At 38.5% G+C, this 22,218-nt stretch overlaps 1 protein-coding gene across 1 annotated transcript in view; it reads left to right on the top strand.

The window, feature by feature from the left end:
- Positions 1–22,218, top strand: part of TENM2 (teneurin transmembrane protein 2) — a gene marked incomplete at both ends in the record, with an annotated part of 1,201,679 nt that overhangs the window by 353,224 nt on the left and 826,237 nt on the right. The window lies entirely within an intron of this gene.

Genomic DNA, 22,218 nt, shown 5'->3' with positions numbered 1-22,218 from the left:
ATACACGGATCCTGTGTTCTTATTACATTGAAACATTTAAAGGACTTTGAATAAATCTCTTAGCAGATGGATTATAATGGTGGGAAATTTACAGTGAAATTTTGTTGATAAAATATTTTTTGTTTGTCCTAAAAACAGGTGAGGATTATAGTACAAGTACTTCTGAAAAACATCTTAACTGGTGGAAAGTACTAATTTAAACAATGTCTTTTGTTTGCTATTATTTTCTAGTATATTCCTGAAATAGTATCCCCTTTAACTTGAACAAAGGAGCTTATTATACATGGTGACTCTTTAACTTTTAAAAGTTAAAAAAAAGACAGCTAAATTATGGTTTATGGATTTTTGTAGTGTTTAACGGTAAAAAATCTGTCTTCTGATTCCTCAAAACATACCCCAGTAAGTTAATTCATTATGTTCAAAAAGGCTTACTTAAAATAGCATTAAGTATTAGTATATTCATTGGCAAATAAATGTTTAATAATTATATTTTGTATTTCCTCAATTCATAATGACTGGTATTATGGCAATAGATAAGTAAGGTAGTCTCAAGAGATTTTAGTAATGCAAGAAAATAACGCCAGCCTCAAATTTTATCAACATAGTCAAACTATAATCAAAGTCTTATTTTTTTTATATTTCTACAATCCAGTGTCCAGTAGACTTGTCTCAAAGTCATACATATGTACACACACACACACACACACACACACACACACACACACACACACACTGTCCTGAACTCTGCCATGGTAAAAGAATTACGTTGGTGACTTTCATACGTAATAGATGAGTAAGCTCTCAACCAAGAAAAGTCAGACATTTGGGGACAATCAGGTTTCAATATGAAACTAATGAAATGTCTGGAGAAAAATCAGAAACTACTGTTAGCAACTACCTAAAATAAAAACAGAAGTAATCACACTTCAAACAAATGAAAGTTAAAAGAAGCATCCCAGCTTCAACCTCATGTAGAGAAAGAACTCACCCAGAAGTAGGTTACTGACCCGAAATAAATAAAACCAGATTTCTATTCCAAAAGTTGCAACTCTCCAACTTCCACTAGTTCCTGTCATGTTGTTGGCAGTAATTTTCTTCAGAAAACACACTAGTAAGAGTTTATGCTGACCAGGAATAGGAGAGGAACTCCGTGTCTTTTCTAATCTATAACCAGATACCTTGTGCTAGGTAAAATCACACTGAACTTTCGCAGTAAATGAACATTTCGGCAAATATTAAAACAAATTATTGTACTGAAAATGTGTTTCTAGAAAAGCAGTCACAATATCAGTATTATCAGATTCAATGTGTACACTGAATCATACATATTTTTCCTTATTTATATTCAAGTGATCACCGGCACAATTTCCCTCTGCCTCAGTTTACCCACTTGGAAAAGCGTATATAATAATGACACCTACCTTATAGGGTTGGGGAGACAATTAAGAGTTATTACACATAAAGCACTTTTAAAAGTCCTGGTATATAGTGTTCCATCAATTTCACCTGCTTATAGTAGTAGTATTAGTAGTAGAAGAACTAGTAATAGTAGTTAAAAGCATCTTCAGATGTCCCATATTTCCCAGTTTAGAGTGTAAACAAATGATACCAATATTAACAGATGCACTGTCCTGAGTCTTCGTTGTAAGAGAAAGATGTAAGCCATTCATTTGTTTATTCATTCTAGAACCACTAAGCAGGCTTTGTCCTAATTCTGGGCAGATATATTGGACACAAGCACAGTTGCACAGTTGTCTCTGCTCTCAATGAGTGTACATCCCAGGAGGGGAAACAAATTAAAAGCAAATAATTTCAAAGCAATTCTTTCTAAGACAGAGGTAGGAACTATGAGGAACTTGGTAGCAAATAACTGAAAGCTGTTACAAAGGGACTTCATACATCCATTTTTATTCCCCCAGCCATGCTGCAGGGTTGGTCTTATCATCCTCATTTTTCATATGAAAAAAACGTGATGGGGATGTCACTAACCTAGATTCATGCAGCCAGGGTATGGCAAAGGCAGGATTGATCCTAGGTCTTCAGGGACCAAAATCCATGGTTTTGCAATCCCTCAGACTTTGCTTGCCTGGATCAGGGTACTGAGAGTGTTGGCTAGGACATTGCTTACTCCATGGTGTGGCTGCCCAAACCATCCCTAGTCTGGACGCCACAAATGGAGCAGAAAGAAACATGGAGAGAAGCCATTTCATTTTAGGACTCTTGACTGCAGCCTGTTCGTCTGGCGTGATTTCTTCTCAGTGCTTATGTATATGCTAATCACTATGGCTCAATGTGTCCTTGTAAATAACAATGCTGTGGTGAAATGTTTAATCTTCCCTGGGGTTGGTGGACCTCTTCAGCAGTTGGTCTAGTGATAAGCTGAGCAATGGGAGTGTAGCTTCTTGTTTTCCTGAAACCACGTGTTGACAAGAGTAATGAATGACTGATACTGAAATACAAGTGATTTGAGTTGGAATGAAAAAAACGTAAACAGTTTGAATTCTGTTTTTGGCTGAGTTTTCTTTTTCTTTTTGTTTTCCTCTCGGACTTTAAACTTTGAGGGACCAGTGAAAGGCCATCTACTCCCTTTCTCATCTATTGACTGGATCTCTTCAGACGGAAGAGAATAATAAATTATTATTCTGAAAATAAATAATAAAATAAATTCTGAATAGTCCTCTTTAGCCCTCCCTCCTGGTGCCCTATCTCTAAAGCCTGGACAAGAGCTACAAATATAAATAGTGGCTCCTTGCCCCAGTTTCTGTATTTGTTTGGCATCGATTAAATCACTCCGCCTTCTAATTTGGAAAGTTTATCATTTAAAGCTCCATCCACACATCTCCTGGGCCAAAAGTATGTTAATTTATTATACTATTCTAAATATATGACTTGGAACTGATATTTCACTCTCCACCAGCAGTGTTTCATGAAGTCTGGAAACCTACCTTCACCTTCTTCTAATTGCCTTTTGCCTGAACTATTATCCTTAACCATTTCTCAATGTTTTATTATGACTGCTTTCAAACACACAATAATGTTGTAAGAATTATTACCTAAACTTTTTGGAGAGTTGATACCCATTTAATGTCTAACTTTGATAACACAGCTATCATCTTGATTTTTTCACTCACCCCATCTCAGTCTTTAAAACAAATACACACACACACACACACACACACACACACACACACACACACACACACACACACACACACACACACACACTCACACACACACACGGAGATGCTCGCCAGGGATTAGAATTAACAAACGGTCAGGAATGTGGGCTTTAGAACTTATTAGACCTGGTTTTAAAGCTTAGCTACATTAGGTAAGCCTCAGAACCTCTCTAACTTCCTACTCTATGGAATGAGGAGGGCAAATCCCACTTCAGAGATTACGTGCAGATTACGTAAGGCAACGTGTATTAAAAATTTGGCACCATCCCTGGCCCATAATAGGTACTTAATGAATGGTAGGTGTTTTAAATAATTACTACATGATATGTACTTAGTTATAAAAGTAAGTTGAAATTGCCTATAAATTGGTGTATGTAAAATGTGCTAAAATAGTTTAAACTTGAGTAATTTTTTTCCTAGTTAATTTAACGAGCATCTCCCTTGATCCTCACTGAGCTACTGAGCTGTTAGGACCCAGAGTTGAGCGTGCATCTCTGACCTGAGACTCAGCCAGTAAAGTTTTATCTCCAGTAAAGAGGATCAAGGAATGCTTTGCAAACATGAGCAGCAGCACCTGACCCCACTGGAATCGCATGGAACTGCTTCCCGCAGAAATTCTGGGCTTCTACCCAAATGCTCCATCTGAAGGTGAATGCCTAGTGCAAAATGCCGCACATGTGACTGTCTCCTAAACAGTTAATGCAGAATACTGAAAAGAGCCCCTGCCCAGGCTGTCTTTCTTAATGAATTGTGACAGTGCACTAATCTAAGCACAATTGGCCTAGTGTCTCTCATTGTGACAGCAGCATTTCCACCAAGGAAAGCAGCAAGGGTATTCTGAGATTGTGGCTTGTCCGGCGCTGAGTTTGATTTATGAAATGAGACCTAGGTGCCTGGATTGAACAGATTGGCTTGCAAGAGACAGCTGTAGTGGAGGAGCTGCTGCCAGGTATGGGGAGTGGAAATAGAGAAAAATGAACAGTGGGATAAAAGTTCCTTTCCCAGTCCCCACTTATCAACATGAAACATCTGTTTCAGCTACAGTGGTTCCCAGTGGCAGGCAGAATATTGATACGGTGAAATCACCGCCTCTATGCATCACAATGGTTTGCCCCTACCCCACCCCAGCCGGCTGCATTGTAATAATTCATTACTGTACTAGTGCTACCAAAGACACCGTGCACCATTGAGAGGGGATTAATGCCACGGCAATTGTGCAAATGGGGAGGGTGGGGAGGAAAATTTTCCCCAGGAGCAATAAATTCCTGCCCACTGTTCTGTTTTATTGTGGATGAACACAGCAATGATACTGGTTGGAAAATGAGCAATATGCTTCTGCCTGTCTCCAGTTGTGTTTAATATTCTTTTTAATGGGAGAACATAGCTTTTATTTAAACTAAACATAATGGATGCATTTGAAGATTTGGATCGGTTTTTAAAAAAATCTTGCTAGCTCATATGTTATGTAATCACATGCTGCTATAAATAGGAAAACAAATATGCTTAGTCCAGCTCTTTGTTAGATGAAATTTGATTAGGGATGTGCAAAAGTTGATGCTGTCAGCCAACACGTAGCACCAGGGGGCCATACATACCATGTTAGAAGGAAAATTAAATGCATTTATTATGAAAGAAACTGATTTTGCAGAAACATACCAAGAAAGTTTACATGCCTAAATAAATAGGAACTAGGATGCCTTAATTTCAGCAATATCACTTTATAATGCAAGGTGGCAACCTTGCATGAGTTCGTATGGCAGCTGAAGAACAATTAGGAGGTTTATTAACCTAGTTCTCATGGTTCTTAGCCTATTCTAAGTAGCAGAACAATGCAAAAAGAAAAAGAAAAAACAAGAGCCTATCACTTGTGAAGATGCTTTACAAATGCTTTTCATTTTTAAATTAATCTCCCAACTAAAACTGTAATGTGGCCAGTTTAGATGTGAAAGCTAAAGAATATAGGCAGTGCTACACGGTTTGCTCTCTGCTTTTATTGGAGCACCTAGCACTGGTCCTTGAGATGAGAAAAATAGAGTTTGGTGTTTCAGACAACAACGAAGTTGAGCTTAGGCAAATTAATAAGCAGATCCTGCCTGTCAGCCTGGGCCCTGAAGAGGTTAACAGACTCCAGTGCTGACAACGTGATAATGAGGATTTATGGTGAGTGGGAGGTGAGGGTGTGTGGATGCTCCCAGGCTCCCAAGTGTGGTGGCTCCAGGCCCTCTGCAGACACAGCACCTCAACAGGAGCGAAGGTTACCTTCTGGATTGCAGCAACAGCTGAGCCTGGCTACATTGTGGCTAAATTCACAGATACTAAAGATGTGTAAATGTAGGGGTGTGTGTGTGTGTGTGTGTAATTGTATTCTTTGATATTTTGATACTTTGTAATTTCAGATATACCCCAAATCGAACCACATTTTCATTAGGAAAAGAAAATATTCCCTTTGTCTAGTATGAGGCATATTTGGATGGGATGGGTGGTTGGATGGATGGACGGATGGATGGATAGATAGTAAATGCAGTTCATGTAGCTTTCAAATATCTTCATGTTCTGTCCCCGACCTACTTCCCTAACTTCAAACACTGCACCTCCTTTTTGCTCCCTCTTTAAAAACTATGTATATATGTATATAAAGCTATTTTTATTTTCCTCAAAAATGCCTACTCGCTTTTAGCTCAGGAGGCTTCATACTTGCTTTTCCCTATGACTGGGACACTCTTCCTGGCTCTTGACCAGGCTTGTTTTATCACCGTTGAATAAAAACCCCAGATGTCTCTTTCTCTCCTTCCTTCATCCCTTACCACAGGCGAGCATGCTTTCCTGCTTTCTTTTCCTTATAGCTCATTATTTTCAAAATGCATCATGTTTGCTTACCTGTTAATGACCTCCCTGCTGCCAGAATATAAGTCCCATGAGAGCCAGGACCTTGTCTAACTTCCTGTTATTTCCCTTGCACCAAGAACTGTGTCTTTTATTTGGTGCGCATTAATATTTCCTGAGTCTGTGTGGAGTGGGTGAGGAAGTAAGGCTTTCAGAACCATAAGCTATTCTGTGACTTTCCATATGGGTGTACTTAGATTCTGAGGTCTATAGCTTCTTCTAAGTAGGCGATTCTTAAGAAATAGCTAATGTTGGGAGCATTAGGAAAGGAAGGAAGTACCAGTGGTGCAGCAAGTGATCTCAGCTCACACGGGGGTGCTCAGGTTCAAATCAGAATGTACGTCCTCAACTCTCCCCTCATTTGCCGTTGGCATTGACTCAGTTTAGTTTTCACAACTTTCACTCTGTGCTAAATTGGATACCTTAATGGGTGGTATGACTTATTAGTCAAAAACTAGAGGATGTTTCTCTGTGGGGTATTACTATTAATAGCACATCATATTTCACTATTCCTGACTCTTTCATGTGTTGATATCCGTGGTTAATGTAATATTTTGCAAGAATATATGGTTTCCATTTTTTTATTTTTGAAAATCACTATTTCAAAAATTATGATAACTGCTGCCTTTTACATTAGAAAATGAATTGCTAAACTGTTTCATAAAATGTATTCCTCTCCTACTACAGAAGATGTCAATAAAATCATAAACACACACTTGGGAACAGAAGTGTTTATCTGCACACACTTAATTCAGGCCAGTTTTGTTTTCCCTGAAGAGGCAAGTTCGCGTGTCGTTTCTCATATTTAAGCGACGATATCTTGACCCCAAGATTGTCAGATACCTGCCACAGGACTCGTCCGTGAGACGACTGTGGAGGAGGCTGTACTGAGCCCCGTGCACATGCCACATGGTTTCAATTACAGCTTTATATGACTAGACAGTGTGGTGCCAGGAAGGAACGATTGAAATTTATGCAAAGGGTCTTTGTCTTCGTGGTGCAGATACCTGGGTCTCTGCTTTCAGGATCTTCCTCTCCTTATGATTATTAACGTTTGTTTTATCCTTGTGAAGACCAGTCTCTGAAGTTAGAGATTCTGTGTTGAAATAAGAGAAACCGAAAAGAATAGCCTGGGTCCCTATACCCATCCTGTCGTGCTTTTTTTCCTTCAGTTTCCACACTTGTCTGAGGCCTGTAGGGGACATTGCCTTTCTCCAGGGTGCTTTTGGGAGCAGGCACCAGATAACAAGTGTTTTTCCTAAGGCTGCAATCGGTGAAGGTTTCCTCAAAATTTGGGGAGGGGGTGTGATGGCTTTTTCTATGACTTAAGAATTAAATCAGAGCACAAAGCATTGCCTACATAGTTCTTTGAACAGGTATGATAGTGACTTACGAGAGAAACAAGCTTAGGTCTGATAAACCATCTAATAGAATTGAAAGCACCAGCTCAAGCCAGTTATACGGTTGCTTCCAGCTTCCGGGTAGGGTGATGGACAACCTTTTTGTTTTTCAAAAGTTCCTAAAGAGTTGACTCTTTATAAATATACATGCACTGAAAGTGAGAGATAACATGGTCCTAGACTGGAAGGTTCTCTGGGGGGAAGGTGCATTATGGCTCCCTTGTCTTTTCTCACCAGTGAATTATACACGACTAGGACATAGTAGGAATTCATGGAGTATTTGTCAGATTTCAATTTAACCTCTTCTCTTATGGTTGGGAACAGAAACCCAGAGGAAAGATGTGGGTAACCCAGGGTGATGGAGCCAGTTGGTGGCTAAAATGGGACTAGAACCCAGTTATGCTGTGATTTTCCACTTCGTCAGTAACAACAGGTGTGTGGTGAAAATGGCATGTCCTGGGTATTGGAAAGGAGACTTAGGCATATACCTTATTCATAATGGCTGCCCATGTTACTCTGAACCCTGATGCACGGATCTATTTAGTTTAAGGCATCTGTGCTGGTACTAAATCAAATTCACCGACAGTAACTTCAAATTCTTATTATCAGAGACCAATATGGCAGCTGTGGAAATGTAAATGCATTTTTGTTGGTGAGAGGGGGAGCTGAATGAGAAGATGAGCTTTCTGACAGCATGTCAGATTTCCGTGGATGGAAGGAGAGAGAGAGAGAGCACAAGAAAAGTGGGGTGAGAAGTGGAAAACAGCCCAGAGAGGGAATATGACAATATATTGTAACTGCCTTTGGAAGCTTCAGTTCCTTATATAACTCAGTAAAGTAGAGGCTGGGAACAACAGGTTAAGTCATGTTTTTAATAGAGTTTTAAAAGCTTTCCAGTTCGTGTAGAGACTCACAAATCCTCTTTCTAATGCATTTGTTTTCTTGAAATGGCCCACTCTTTTTGTCTCAGAAAACCCATCTTCCACCTCTAATTGAAGAAAAAAAATGGTTAAGCATGCCCGGTCACTACTGTTTGAGTAAAAAAAAAGACAAATCTATCTTTTCCCCTTGATAATGAAACATAGTGTTTGGAACATCTCTGAATCTCATTATAAAATAAAAGAAGGAAACTTCAGAATGACTCTATCATTAACTGCTTGTGTGACTTTGGACAAATCATATTGAACTTTCTGTACCTCAGTTTCTTCATTTCTCGGGGAAGTCATTAAATTAGAGGCCCGCCAAGCTTCCTTTTACGTCTTTTATCCCCATGTAGTTCATAGGCCAGGGAGAGAACAGGCCATAGAGTCCAAATCTACCATAAATTCAGGATCAAAAGAACGGATAATTTAGGGACTAGAGTTATGAACTGTAAATGGAGTCCATGCAAAAACATCAAACTCAGTTCAGCTGTCCACTCCTCTAAGCATTCAGTTTGCTTCTATATAAAATTTGAAAGGGAAGTGGATCCTTTGGTCTGGAGGAACTCTGATTCATTTTGGAATATTCACTAGGTGAATCATGCTCCAGCCAGTTGCTAACATGTTTTAAGTCTTCCTCCATCCCTGTCTGTAATGGTTTTAAGCTTTATTATTTGCCGTCCCTTCACTGTTTAGGGGCACAGGTAATCAATGAAGATGTGTATTTCAAGAACATGCATGTCCCCCCGATCATAGTTTATCAAAGTCACTTTGAATCATTTCAGTTGAATTTTCACTTCTTGTAAATCATCAGTGTCTATAATCATATTACAGGGTCACAGGGGATCACCAAGAAAGGTATATTAAAGGGATGGCAGAGGAGTAAGTGCAATGCTTTGAGTCATTCCTGGGTAAAGGAGAACAGAATTTGTTCTTGGGAAGCGGGTAAGGGTGGAAACATTCTCTTTCGTTTCCAATAGGCATACTGCTCACTGGCAAACCTGAAGAGCTGTACCAGTCAGGATGTTTACTCTTTCAAATGAGAGGAACTGCAGTTCAAACCAGCATAAACATGAAAGGGAATGTAATTAGGAAGATCAAGGAGTGAATATGGATGGCTTCAGGCATGGCTAAATACCAGGGTTCAAAGAACAATGACACTAGAAATCTCTCTTTTCTTTCTTCCTTCCTCCCTCCCTCTCCCCCTCCCTCCCTCTCCCCCTCCCTCCCTTCCTTCCTTCCTTGCTTCCTTCCTTTCTTTCCTTCTCTCTCTTTCTTTCTTTCTCTCTCTCTCTTACTCTCTCTCTCTTTCTTTCTTTCTTTCTCTCCCCACCACCCCCGTTCTCCCCGGCCCACCTACCCACTCCCCCAACCATTAATTCTGTTTTCTTCTGGAATACGCTTGCACTCAGGCCAGCTTACCTTGGAATTTTGGCTAACAGTAACATCAGACCTGTACAATCTATATTCTACCATAGTTCCAGCAAAAGTCCTGGCACTAGGATTGGCCTGGTTTTAGGCACTTTCATCCCTGAATGACTCTCATCATGATCATCCAAGTCTGGGTTACATGTCCATGACAGGAATCTGCAATGGAATTTTGCCTCTCAAACAGTGTTGCCTAAAGTTAGAGCAGGGCTGCTTCTTCAGTGAATATAGGAATGCTGTTACCAGAAATAAAAGAGGGGGTAGGAGAAGTATGCATATGTCAGCTGCAATTGTTTCCCCCCAGAAAACAGAATTTGTGTGTTTGACCCACAGGAGTGTGAAGCAAAGCAATACATGATCGTAAATTAATCAATAGTTCACCTTCTGATCTTTTCTAACTCAAATTTATCTATTCTTCCTGTATTCATGTCATTCTTCCAAATGTGACATCGATCCATTGATGTTGGATTCTTTCTCTTGAGAAGCCAAAGAAATTCCCTATTATACAGAGTTTCTTGTTCACTGATAAACACTAGAACAAAGGAATTTCTGAGTAGTCAAACTCAAAACATGCAATTCATCGCTTGGGTTTTGTTCCCAGCTTTGAAGTGAAAATATAGCTCTTGTTTGAAACAGATATCTCCTCTCAATCCAAACAAACTATCAAATTTCCTGAAAAAGGCTGTATGTTGAAATGCTTCATTTCTGAGTGTCATAAGCATGGCTTATCCCCTTGTTGCTGATATGGGTGTATATTTTTCAAATGTATCTCCTGGGAACATTAAAATCAAACATTTCATTATCCATCTTCCTTTTATTTTTTTTTCCAAGTGATGTCTCTGCCAGATATGAAATGCATGTAATTCACTGTTGCTTTTAATTTGTCAGTACATTAATTTTAGTTGATAAAGAAGTTAACTGAATCTGCTGTCCCAGTTATCTTTGATAATTCAGGTTCATTTGGCTCTTGCTTTTAAAGACTGTTCTGTGTCTCCCCAAATCTCCTTGTGTTTATACAGCTTTTAAGTTGTCATTGACCCAAGAGAATATTCAAGGGTGATTATAGTTTTCAAGCTTGTTTGTATGCAATGGCCATGACCTTTTCTCAAAAGACACACAGCTGCTCTTAGCTGCACCTTGACCTCTAACAGGCACTTATTACAAATCAATTTCATAGATTCTTCATAAAATAATATAGAGTGTCTCTGGTAGCAAGATGATGAGAGGACACCAAGTTCTTGTCCTTAGGAGGTTAGAACAACTGAATCATGAAGTTTGAATGACTGTTGAGTGGTCTTACTTTTTCTCGCTGGCTGTCCTTAAGAAAAACTATTGTGCCCTAAATTTTGGAGACAACTTCTTTAGTAGATGCCACATTGATATCTGGGCAGAGTGGAGCCAAGGTGTTCATTCTTTGGTTGAAATCTCAAAGTTGGCTATACGGAGTTAGGCATGTCCTTGGAAGAGATGCTCCACTGTCTCTGGTTGCTTAATTACACTCTAGTCAAATGGGGACCTCAAACCACTTTGAGTATCCTGGGGAAAGGAAGGAGAGCTTAATTCTTTAAATAACTTAACCTAATCCCACAAGTGTATAATGACCTTTGTGGTTTCTTCTCTAAATTTACCACTATGGAATGTACACTTAGTAGGTGCCTAGTAAGTACCGATAAATCAAATTGAACTAAATCCGACCTGTTTTTCTTTTCCAACTCTATTATTTTTACTAAGTACATTTTTAGTTGTCATGAATACACACTCACACACACACACACACACACACACACACACACACCTGTCGGGTTTTTTTCTTTTAATAAATCTAGATTGTTTTTAGTAAGCATATTTCTTTTATTTATTTATTATTATTTTTATGTATTTATTTTTGGCTGCCTTGGGTCTTCGTTGCTGTGCAGTCTTTCTCTAGTTGCGGCGAGCCGGGGCTACTCTTCGTTGTGGTGCGTGGGCTTCTCATTGCAGAGCTCCTCTTGTTGCAGAGCTCGGGCTCTAGGCACACGGGCTTCAGTAGTTGTGGCACGTGGGCTCAGTAATTGTGGCTCACGGGCTCTAGAGCGCAGGGTCAGTAGTTGTGGCACAAGGGCTTAGTTGCTCCTCGGCATGTGGGATCTTCCCGGACCAGGGCTTGAACACGTGTCTTCTGCATTGGCAGGCGGATTCTTAACCACTGCACCACCAGGGAAGGCCCATCTGTGGGTTTTTTATGTGCTCTGCCATTGTTCCGGAGCTTTTACTGTGTTGTTTAGTAAAAACATCATTTTCAGACAAAATGTAGACTACCTAGAGGTAACTGGGCTTCAAAGTGTTTATGCACTAGGATATTAATTTCCATTTCAGAGTATTCCTTTTTACACAAGATGGATGTTCTGCTTTCAATTTATTAGCTGCATAAATGAGCTTATCTATTTCTAATTTTGACTTAATATAAAAAGCATAAAATTTTAGGTTTCATCCATCTAATTTTCATTTTGTACAATTATTTCTGGTAAGCTGATTTTAGTTTATGCCATCTGTTCATCAGGTTCAGGCAGATAATATTAAAGGTATATATTGGCCAATATCTGAATATCCACATTCATAAGTCACGCCACATTTCTGAGAAATCCATAGTGGATTCTGAGGCTGCTCCCTGAGAGAAGACTGTTACCAGAGCTAAATACAGCAGTGAGAATTCCTCTGTCCGCTGTGCTGTCTCCAGTTGTGTTTGGAAGTGTATGGTTTCTTCTCACAGGCCTTTCTTACCTTAGGCCAAAATGTAAGCGTTACTTTAATAATTTCTTTTCTCCTTAGCCTTAGAGCCATCTTGGAAAGCTCTCTTTTCTCTTCTTTGCCCTATCAATGCACTCTAAAGTGCTGGAGAAGCAGAACACATCAGGTATGTTAGCAAGTGGGTCTGTTACAAGCATACCAATCACTTGAAAAAGTGTGGAATCCTATAGCACGGGCGAAAGTTTATGAGATTTAGATAATTCAAGCTCATTTGCCTCCGGCTTTTAAAGGCTGCTTTCCGCCTCCCCAAACTTTATGCACAATGGTTAAGTCCTTTTCGAAAGAGCCCATGCCTCAGCAACTTTGTAAACCGTAGACACACGCACCCCCGCCAAAAAAAGAGAACCCTTTTTTTTCTTTCTTCTTTTGTCAAACAAATGAACAATCGCTTTAGAGACTTTTTCCAGAGTTAGCGTAACACCCCTCCTTAAGTCACAGCAAAATTTCCTACTTACCAAGAAACTTTCTGGCAAAATATTTGCTAAACATACCTACTGCAAACAATGCCAAGATTTTCAGATGTGATCATTGATGAAAAGAGGCACAGCTAAGACAGCCAGTTTTTTTGTTCATGTGATGTATCATTTTGCTTATTGTCTTCGACTTGGTGATAGCATTACCTCTTCAGGCTGCACAGGTCAAAGTATTAGTCCTTTGCAGTGACCCTTTGCCGTCCCAAACTTTTCAATTATTGTAAAATAAATATTGTTAACTACGGTTAAAAAAAAAAAAGCAAGTAAGAAAATATTCTAATTTTCCTCCTTATTTCAGAGCAGTCAACCTTTTAGTTATAATTATGAGCGATTTCAAAATGTCAAGCAAGTTAAAAGGATTTCATTGCTATCTTTAAGAAGATAAAGCTGACATCATATACAAAAGGAGACATTGCAACAGAATTTTATTAGTAGTAAAAACACTAAGAATAATAACAAGAGGCAACATCTCTATCATGCTTCATGTTTGCCAGGTCCTTCCTAAATGCTGTGCGATATCCACACGTGTTAGCTTCCAACAATGTTATGAAGAGAGTACTGTTTTTTGTTTTGTTTTGTCTTTTTATTTTTTTTTAGAATTTTATTTATTTTTTTATACAGCACGTTCTCATTAGTTATCTATTTTATACATATTAGTGTATACATGCCAATCCCAATCGCCCAATTCATCACACCACCACCACCACCCCCCACCACTTTCCTCCCCTTGGTGTCCATACATTTGTTCTCTACATTTGTGTCTCTATTTCTGCCCTGCAACCAGGTTCATCTGTGCCATTTTTCTAGGTTCCACATATATGTGTTAATATACGATATTTGTTTTTCTCTTTCTGACTTACTTCACTCTGTATGACAGTCTCTAGAACCATCCACGTCTCTACAAATGACCCAATTTCGTTCCTTTTTATGGCTGAGTAATATTCCATTGTATATATGTACCACATCTTCTGTGTCCAATTGTCTGTCGATAAAACCATAATTCAGAAAGACACATGCACCCCAATGTTCATTGCAGCACAATTTACAATAGCCGGGTCATGGAAGCAACCTAAAGGCCCATCGAGAGTACTGTTTTTATCCTCAATTTGAAGATGAGAAAAAGGAGTCAGAGAGGGTTTACATAACTGACCTAAAGTAGCGCGCTGGGGGGTGAAAAGGTGGAGTCAGAATTCGAAGGCAGGCAGTCTAGTTCCAGAATCTGTCCTCTTATCTGCTGTGAAATGCTGTCTAAGCATTACAAACAAGTACATTCAGGTTCAAGTCACATTTTCATTCATTCATTTATTCATTTTTTTTAATGTGGGATAATATGCGTAACATCCAGGTGACAATCTTAACTATTCTTAAGTGTGCAGTTTAGTGGCATTAATACATTCACATGTTGTGCAACCGTGACCACCATCCATCTTCAGGACTCTTTTCATCTGTACCCACTGGGAAACTCTGTACTCGTTAAACAATAACTCCCAATTCCCCTCTCTCCATAACCCCTGTCAATTATTGTTCTGCTTCTTGTTTCTATGATCTTGACTGATTTAGGTCCTTCATATATTAGAATTATATAATATCTGTCCTTTTGTGTCTGGTTTATTTCACTTAGCATAATTTCCTCAAGGTTCATCTTATTGTAGCATATGTTAGATTCTCCTTCCTTTTAAAGTCTGAATAATATTCTATTGTATGTATATACCACATTTTGTTGGTATTTGGTACCTATTGTTGGTATTTGGTACCTATTGTTGGTATTTGGTATCTATTCATCCTTTGTTGGTTGGTATTTGGTACCTATTGTTGGTATTTCGTACCTATTGTTGGTATTTGGTATCTATTCATCCTTTGATAGTTCCTTGGGTCGCTTCTACCTTTTGGCTATTATGCATAATGCTACTATGAACATGAATGAACAAATATCAATTTGAGACTCTGCTTTCGATTTGACCTGGTATATACCCAAAAGTGGAATTGCTGGATCATACGAAAATTTTATTTTTAATTTTGTGAGGAACCGCCGTACTGTTTGTCATAGTGGTTGCATCATTTTACAATCCCACCAACAGTGCATAAGGGTTCCAACTTATCTACATCCTGTCAACACTTGTTATTTTCTGTTGTTGTTAATAGTAACCATCCTAATGGGTGTGAGGCAGCAAACTTTCCTTTTTAATCAGTCGTGTAAACTGGTACACACACGTTGAGAACATAGCCAGTGTCACTCAAAAGTAAATTTCCTAAGTATTTTCTTACTTCTTGTTTGTATCTATAGTTTACAAACTAGATGGGCCCCCAGATCACTCTGCATCTCACTGTATATAAAGACAATCACAGTTATTCAAACGTTTTATATATATATATATATATATATATATATATATATAAAACACTTGTTTTATGTATAGATACATTAGACTTTATGTATTTAACTTTTGTGTCTCTCATGGAAAATAGGACAAACATATTTAAGCATATAGCTTCTCTCCCATTTCCAAAGTATGGAATTTTCAGTTCAGAAGGAGCCATTATCTCATGTAGAAGTTGAGGAAACTGAAGTCCAGACAGGTGAAGTGATTGGTCCCAAGTTGCAAATCTAGTTCGAGCCTGATCCAGCCTAGAATCCTTTTCTCGAAGCTTTCTCCATCCAGTGCCCCATCCAACCTCTGTAAGATATTATCCAGTGTCTGTAAGATAATATCTATAATATCTTACTATGATATCTACAATCTGTAGCATTATGCATTATATTATAGATGTTAATAAGACACTTTCAGTTTAAGATCATTCCCATCTCCCATATGGAGTTCAGATGTGAGCCAGCTCCCACCAGTTTTCCAGTTACACTGTTTGCTATAGGTATATTTGTTTTTAGATTGTGAATTGAGATGCATATTCAGCTTAAAAACTGTGAAAGGTTCTTTTAAAATTTCATTTGCACTCAAGATGCTGAGTGTGAAAGACATAAGTTCATCTCTAACTCTCCATAGTTCTTAGCATAGAGATGATGACCCTGACATGTCACTGATATTTTTAGAACTAATGGCAAAGTGTCTTTTTTTTTTTCCTTCTGCTGAATACACCACAGACAGCCACAGTTCATTGGGCTGGAGAGTTTCAGCTGTATAACTAAAAATAGATGCCTCTGTGAAACACTAACAAAGACAATGTCAATTTCCCTAAACCACCAAAAAAGCATGTTTTAAAACAAATCTACTGCATTTCAGTTGTGCAGAATGTCTACTTTATTTGCCTTCTGGCTGGGCTTTTAGGGGACTCCTTTTGTTTTAATACCTTTGGTTTTCAAATCCATCACCTCAGGATCGTGTGATTTGTGCAGCTCACACTGTTGAAAGAAACTTCAGTTGTTTATGCCCTTGCAATGAAATTGTAAACTGAGCTTTCCTTTCAACCCACAAATAAGCAACTAATAAGTTAGCATAATGCACCTTTTGGTAGGAAGAAAGCCTAGACTAAGTGTAGTGTTTTGTCACTGTCACCTGAACATCCCTCCAGGCTTGTAGCACTATTTTAAGCACTCTGTGCCCCTATTTTTTTGTTTTTGTTGGGGAGGGTATAAATTTTTTCAATTCATATTCAGATATGTTGTTGTGTTTTTTAAAAACTATTAAGATGTATAGAAGTCCAGAAAGTCTTTTTTTTAATGTTCTTTTTGGGGATGCTTGGAGTCCCTTCAGGGACACCATTGTGCTTTTCCCATATTTGGAAGAAAATAAAAGAAAGACATGGACTCTTTGCTTTACAGAAGCCACATTATCAGACGCCTGCTTCCTTGAGGTCCATGTACTAGATGGCCTCAAGAGGCAGCCTGCTTCTTGGATGTTCTTCTAGCAATTAGAAGAACCCCCCTGCGCACCCCCCAACAAATTCGAAGATTCATAGGAATACCTACTGAAATCACCTTCATTGGGGAATGATGTCACATTGTGATGCCAGTGTGTTGGTTATTTTCCAGCAAACTCAGCCTTTCCTAGATATTTTATTTCATGTTTATAAGAGATATTATACTGCCCTGAACTCTGATTATTCAGCACCATATGTAATACATAGGTGGGCACTCAATAAATATTTTAGAAAAATATGTGGTACTTATATTGCATGTGCCTTACTTATATCTCAAATACTATCTACAAAAATTAGCAGCCAGGGTTTTATGCCAGATAAATAAACATCTGTACAAAGCATAAGCAAATGTATCTCTACTATAAGGTATAAATTAATTTAACTATTTCTGGTAATATGATTTGATTCTAATTTATGAATTGTATTTTGTTTGTTTCACCTAGAAGTTAACATTCTCGGTAATTTCAGAGACGTATTGCCTATTGATGATACAGTATTTTGCAGTATGCTTGAGATGAATTTAAGTTTAACAGATTTGAGTGATTGATGGCCTGTGAAAAGCTTAATAGTTGTAAGTTAGAGATAGAAATAAGCTGCAGAGCCCAAAAGCAGTGTATCCTCAAGAGACAGATAGGACAGTCAAGTTTCATAGCCCCTTGACTGGTCAATTTCACACACGGAGATACACAGACATGCACACAAACATACACACATAGGCACCCCTTCCTTGGATTTTCTTCAGATTAATACGGTCCATAGGGTACTGAAGTAAATAATGAATGCAGTGAACTTCACAGTCCCCATAGAACCAAAAATTAAAAAAAAATAAGGTGCTACTTTTTCATGGAAATCCAGAAAGGGGCAAGAGAAAAGGTAGGAGAACAAATCATATTTTCTAGTTTAATTTCTGCAGATCATGGATCTTAATGCTCAAAACAATGAACGTATACTTCTCTCCTTCTCAGCATTACTGCTGCGACTGCAAACATAACCAGGCATGCATGCCTACTGATAATAACAACAGCCAACATCCATTTATCATGTGCTGTGTACCAGGCACCTTGATAAGCCCTTCACGTGGGTATTTTTGTTTACGCATCGTACCAGTCACATAAGATGCGTCTCATTTTTATCCGCATTTTATACATAAGGAAAACACAGCTCAGAGAATAAGAGAAACGAGCCCAGTGTCATAAAGATGGCAAAGGACAGAATCAGAACTCCAACCAAAGTTATTATTTCACTCCGGACCACCCAGTGCTAACTGGCTAGTTGTCGCCCAGAGGACAGGGTTTACTCCAGGGCAACTGATTTGAACTCAAAGGCAAGTGAATGCCTTTTCAGTAAAATATGAATATTCTTGGATCTTAAAAAATATTTAATTTTATACACGATTTATTTCTTTCATTTCGACTTCTCAAGAGTGTTAGTTGTTTGGTTCCTTTCTCAAGGTCAAAGAGCTGTATTTCATAGAAGAAAACATTTAAATCATGAATCTAGAATGTTTACTGTGGTGGTAAGGATGTAGGCCGGCACATGGAAGCTCACTGAAATTTCAAATAGGAAGGATGAAGATGGCTGAGCACAAAATCCCAGGGAGCTGCCCCAACTCACTGTTGGATAAATGGGGGGCAGAACTGCTGCAGGGGGAACTTAAGGACAGTATTTTACCTTCACGGTATGTGATTTCATTGGGGATGCAGAGTAGTATTTTTATCTCAAGAGACTTGCTTCTTATCGGGAAGGAGTGAAGAGTTTAAGCCATGAGGAAAAGCAGAAGTGATCTGGAGAAAAAGTGCCTTAGTAAGAGCATTGTTTTCTTTTTTCCCTCCCATTAAGAGAATACTGCAGAAACAGAAACAGACTCACAGGCATAGAGAACAGACTTGTGGTTGCCAAGGAGGGGTGGGTGTCGGGGAGGGATGGATTGGGGTCTGGGATTAGCAGATGCAAACCATTATATATAGAATGCATAAACAACAAGTTCCTACTGTATAGCACAGGGAACTATATTCAATATCTTGTGATAATCCATTCTTTTTCCTATTTTTATTTTTGTATTTATACTATATTTCATATCATATTCATATTCAGTTATATATACATATAACTGAATCACTTTGCTGTACAGCAAAAATTAACACAACATTGTAAATCAACTATACTTCAATAAAATTTTAAAAATAAAGAGACTACTGAAGGGTTAAGCAGGTAAACCCTAATGCCATCTACAACCTCATATTCCTGGAGAGCATATCTTTGACAAGTATGTATCCTCTTTCTATATATGAGTAATAAAGAAGTTAACATCTGTTGCAGTCTAATCATCTATCTGGATACACAGTTTTTATAGCAGTTAGAAGGAAAAACAAGTAAAAATCTTCAGTGATGAATTGCCAATGTGAGCCTGTATCATGAATACCATATTAGGTATTTTTTTATGTTTCCCGTTATCCAGTATTATTGATAGAAGCCTTTGAATTGAACCCGTTTTCATTATAACATTAGGATGAGGAGCCATAAATATGCTTACCTTAGTATAGGAGACCAAATCATTTGTAAACCTGCTCTGCAAAAATTGAAGACAGACCCTGTCTTTTCACAACAGGCTTGACTGTATTAACTTATAGGAGATTATGGTCAATCACCCTTGTAGAAAAAAGATTGGATACTGTTTCAGCTTTCAAATCCCTTTTATTAGTATTAGCAAGAGACTCATTTCTTTGCAAGTAAATTCTCTGGGGAAAAAAAAAAAACCACATAACTATGCATTTACTGGAAATGTACTGAACTATTCACATTTAATTCAGAAAATCAGCATGCATAGTACCTATAGTTGAGTCTAACTTATGATCCATAACTCCCCACTGCCGCCACAATGTGTCTCAGACTTGCCATGTCACATTGATATGGTTACCATGGTTAATTATTTAAATATTTAATATTTTAAAACCCAGATCTCCCCAAATATTTCACGTCTCTCTAGTTTGGCCAGTCACACATTATTAGAGGTGCTTAAGTTGCAGGTGATGTCAAGTGCAGTTTCTTTCTCTCTGGTATCAGTGGTAAGCACATTCAAGGTTAGGTGCAACTCACAGCTCTTTGGTTTGGTAAATGTTTACATGTCTGCTTATTTAATGACTCTAATACGGCTCTTTTTATGATGATGGGTTGCAGAAATAGTGTGAGAAGTTATTAAAGGTGAATGTATCTCGTTTTGTTCAGTAAAAAAAATAAGCAGCTCATATTTTCTCTTGAAGCATTTTTTGTCCTTTTGTTAGATGAGAAGAGATGGTGAAAGGGAGAAGCATGAACTGAGTTCTTACTCTGCTCTAAGCATGTACTCCACAATCTGCATGGTTTTACTTGGACTTCACAATCACCCTGTGAAAGTGTTATTATTCTGATTGACAGATGAGGGTCAGCATGGGAAGGAACATGCCCAAGGTCACAGAGCTACTGAATGACAAAGCTGGGGTTTATCAGTATCTGCCTTAATCCAAAGTCCATGAATGTCCAGGGAGAATGGCTAAATAAAGATTCTGATTCTTAATGATATTGATCTAAATGTGATCTTTCTTAAGAAAGAAAAGATCTAATGATGACCGATTTCACATCTAAACCCCCAGTCTGGCTATATTTTCAATCCTTTAGACTATAAGATTATTGACTGTCCTTGAAGAGGAGGTAAAGCTGAACTTACCAATATGGTTCCCTTTGCCTGGCTCTGAAAGGTCCCTAAAGGTAGTTTGACATTTCAGTGTTCAGAGACAGCTGAACTCTTCCTCCTACACTCCTAACTCCCCTTCAGCTGTCTTCCTGTGTGGCTGAAGAACACTACTTCCTACCTACTGTCATCACAAGACAGCCCTACTGCTCCAAGTTCAGTTGGTTTTTGGAGAGACACAGCAAGAACTTTTCATCACACTCATATCTACCTAGTCTTACAGTTCCACGTGTCTGATATCCATAACAGAAAAGAGTAAATTGAATTAATGGAGTCCCAAAACCTACACGTGTCTCAATACATACAATGTGACAAATTTCTTGTTGCTATTTTTGGAGGATTCTCATTGACTGTAATTATATTAGTCATTGACATCTTTCATTGTGATAACATCTTCCAAGGAATACATTTACAAATTATAGCTAAATATAGTTTTACTCTTCCTGTTAGGTAAAAATAAATAAATGGATATGGAAGTATTTTTTACAAACTTAAAAAAATTTTTTTTCATATTTATTTAATTTATTTCTTTATTTTTGTCACTGCATTGGGTCTTAGTTGCAGCATGCGGGATCTTCGATGAGGCATACGGGATCTTTTTTGTTGCGGTGCTCGGGCTTCTCTCTAGTTGTGGCATGCAGATTTTCTCTCTCTAGTTGTGGTGCACAGGCTCCAGGGCGCATGGGCTCTGTAGTTGTGGCATGCGGGTTCCAGAGCGCGTGGGCTCTGTAGTTTGCGGCACGCGGACTCTCTCGTTGAGGCACATGAGCTCAGTAGTCGTGGCGCGTGTAAGCTTAGTTGCCCCACGGCATATGGGATCCCACTCCCCGACCACGGGTCGAACCCATGTTCCCTGCACTGGAAGGCGGATTCTTTACCACTGGACCACCAGGGAAGTCCCTTTACAAATGTTTTGACTTCCAATTTTCCAAAAATATTGTTTTCAATGGAAAATGATTTTGTGAAAGCGTATCTTTAACTTTTTCTTTCAGGATCATGAAAATCACTTATTCATGTATGGGCCATATTCTGACATATTTGTACAATGTCACTAATGGTTTTCTTCTTTGAGCGGCGTCTCCGCATCCCTTTCGATTGTGTGTGAGGAGGTCTCAGCTGAACAGGAATTTGTGGGAAGTGTTTTGGACTTAAACCTTTTGCGATTGTATCCTTGTGTTATATGTACCATCGAGGCAAGCATCACAGGATGAACCAGAGGGTGCCTAGCCAGTTTTGAAGAAATGAATCCTAACTTTGGATTCAGCAGTTAGTACAGCACCTTGATCCTTAAATCACATGCTCACCAGAGTTAAAATAAAATTTAGAAAAAGAATGGAAGATAAGCTTTTCTTGCTCTCTTTTGAGGAGGGAAAATAGTGCCCTTATGCCTTTTCAGAGGAGTCTTCAAAGATACCTTTTAAAACATTCCACCTTCTAAATAGAGCCCCTCCTAAACATCATGGAAGCTGGAGAAAGTATTCATTCCCTTTCATAGTTGTTACAGCAAATATAAGCCTGGAATTATGAGGAAGATAAGAACTTATTTCA

The sequence above is a fragment of the Leucopleurus acutus genome (assembly GCF_964270905.1).
Source record: "Leucopleurus acutus genome assembly, chromosome: 3".
Lineage (NCBI taxonomy): Eukaryota > Metazoa > Chordata > Mammalia > Artiodactyla > Delphinidae > Leucopleurus > Leucopleurus acutus.
This window is presented reverse-complemented; position numbering and strand designations above follow the sequence as displayed.